We start from the raw sequence: 2,649 nt of genomic DNA on the forward strand, positions 1-2,649 counted from the left end.
GCTGAGTGTAAAGAGCGTCCTCCTGTTAGAGAAACACTCTGACTGTTGAACAGATAGTTCAGTCTGTACATGTCTGTCTCTTTCACTCACAAACACGTTTTCACATTCATGGATTCAATCAGTTGATGTTTGAAACTGTTCTCAATGATTTCTTGTAAACTTCTTCCTCTTCAGTCCTTCAAAGATGGAAGCTGCCATTATTCCAGGACCCACATGTTGTTTTTCTGTCTTTTTCCACTCAAAGCTTCACAGTGAATATCAGGATGTTGTGTTTCTCTGAAGCTCACTTCACAACCAGCTCCTCTGCATTTTCAACAAGTCTGAGCTCATTCAAATCCATCCAAGTCTTTGATTTCTCTTTCTTAATGCCATTTTTCCAACCTCTCCACATGCTCTTACTGTTGGACTCATTTTTGGAAGCTGTGATGGAAGCAGGACAGGAAGGAAGCTCTCAGCAGGAGCACCTTTTCACAATAAGAGCACATTTGCATGCTTTGTGCTTTTGAACTGATCCAATGACAGAAACATGAACTTCCATATTGATCAGATGTTGATGTGCAGCTCTGATGTCACTAACATCTCCTTGAAGTCTTCATTGATGGTGATTTGTGGCCCTCTGCTGGTGAGAAGATGAACTGCATGAAGTGTTTGAAATGAGCTTTTTCTAATTGGACTGCTGACTGCTGTTAACCACACTGAGACCAACACTGATGTCTTCAACACAAACACTGATGTGGATGAACAGTCACTAAAGACTATTAATGTCTATTTGTGTCTTTAACATGTTTGTGTTTGTCACAGAGAAACTCTGGATTGGATTTCTGGATCTTTGCTCTTTTCCCTGCAGTTCGTTCCCACAATGACTTCATGATGGAAATCTCTAATAAACTCATCAAATGAACAGCATGTCTCCCAGTGTTTGTGTGTCCTTTGTGCTCTTCTCCTTGTATCCAGTCTCTGCTGCTGTGTGCTGTGCTGCACTCACTCACAGATCAGAGTACATGTACAGTTATCCCAGCGACACCAGGAGGAGACAAATGTTTGGCTTCATTTACAAACAACAATCTCAGCTATGGATTCAAACAGCAGCAAATATGCAAATGAATCCTATTCAGGCTCCACCATTGACCTTTTCTTTTCCTTCCAAAGGTCAGAGCACTGGGAAGCGTCATTCAATTCAATTCAATTCAATTTTATTTATATAGCGCCAAATCACAACAAACTGTCGCCTCAAGGCGCTTTGTATTGTGGGTAAAGACCCTACAATAATACAGAGAAAACCCAACAGTCAAAACGACCCCCTATGAGCAAGCACTTGGCGACAGTGGAAAGGAAAAACTCCCTTTTAACAGGAAGAAACCTCCAGCAGAACCAGGCTCAGGGAGGGGCAGTCATCTGCCGTGACCGGTTGGGCTGAGGGGAGAGAAAGACATGCTGTGGAAGAGAGCCAGAGATTAATATCAATTAATGATTAAATGCAGAGTGGAGTATAAACAAAGTAAATAAGGTGAATGAGAAACAGTGCATTATGTGAACCCCCCAGCAGACTAGGCCTATAGCAGCATAACTAAGGGATGGTTCAGGGTCACCTGATCCAGCCCTAACTATAAGCTTTATCATAAAGGAAAGTTTTAAGCCTAATCTTAAAAATAGAGAGGGTGTCTGTCTCCCGAATCCAAGCTGGAAGCTGGTTCCACAGAAGAGGGGCCTGAAAGCTGAAGGCTCTGCCTCCCATTCTACTCTTAAGTATCCTAGGAACCACAAGTAAGCCAGCAGTCTGAGAGCGAAGTGCTCTGTTGGGGTGATATGGTACTATGAGGTCTTTGAGATAAGATGGTGCCTGATTATTCAAGACCTTGTATGTGAGGAGAAGAATTTTAAATTCTATTCTAGATTTAACAGGGAGCCAATGAAGAGAAGCCAATATGGGAGAAATATGCTCTCTCTTTCTAGTCCCTGTCAGTACTCTAGCTGCAGCATTTTGGATCAGCTGAAGGCTTTTCAGGGAGCTTTTAGGACAGCCTGATAATACTGAATTACAATAATCCAGCCTAGAAGTAATAAATGCATGAATGAGCTTTTCAGCATCACTCTGAGAAAGGATGTTTCTAATTTTAGAAATATTGCGCAAATGCAAAAAAGCGGTCCTACATATTTGTTTAATATGTGCATTGAAGGACATATCCTGGTCAAAAATGACTCCAAGATTTCTCACAGTGTTACTGGAGGCCAAAGTAATGCCATCCAGAGTAAGTATCTGGTTAGACACCATGTTTCTAAGATTTGTGGGGCCGAGAACAAGAATTTCAGTTTTATCTGTCATGTCATGTTGGCTTTCTTCCAAATCAGAAGCTTGAAGCTGTCAGGGGGAGTCTCAGGGTCAGGGTGCTGTCTCACTGCAGAGTCTTCAGGCTCAATCCTCCTGAGCTCACACACACAATTATTTCTAGATTAGATTTAGCTGATATTTCACAAACAAAGCTCCATTGGAGTGAACAGAGATGAGGCCACTCTGACTGTTGGAGCTCTCTGCAGGTTATTCTAGTGAACCAAAACCAAGCAAATAACAAAGAGTCCAAAACATTTTGCTTCACTGAAATCAATCAAAATGAGCAAAGGAAAAAAGTGGAACTAACTCAAACTCTATAG

Source organism: Archocentrus centrarchus, unplaced genomic scaffold (assembly GCF_007364275.1).
Source record: "Archocentrus centrarchus isolate MPI-CPG fArcCen1 unplaced genomic scaffold, fArcCen1 scaffold_55_ctg1, whole genome shotgun sequence".
Classification (NCBI taxonomy): domain Eukaryota; kingdom Metazoa; phylum Chordata; class Actinopteri; order Cichliformes; family Cichlidae; genus Archocentrus; species Archocentrus centrarchus.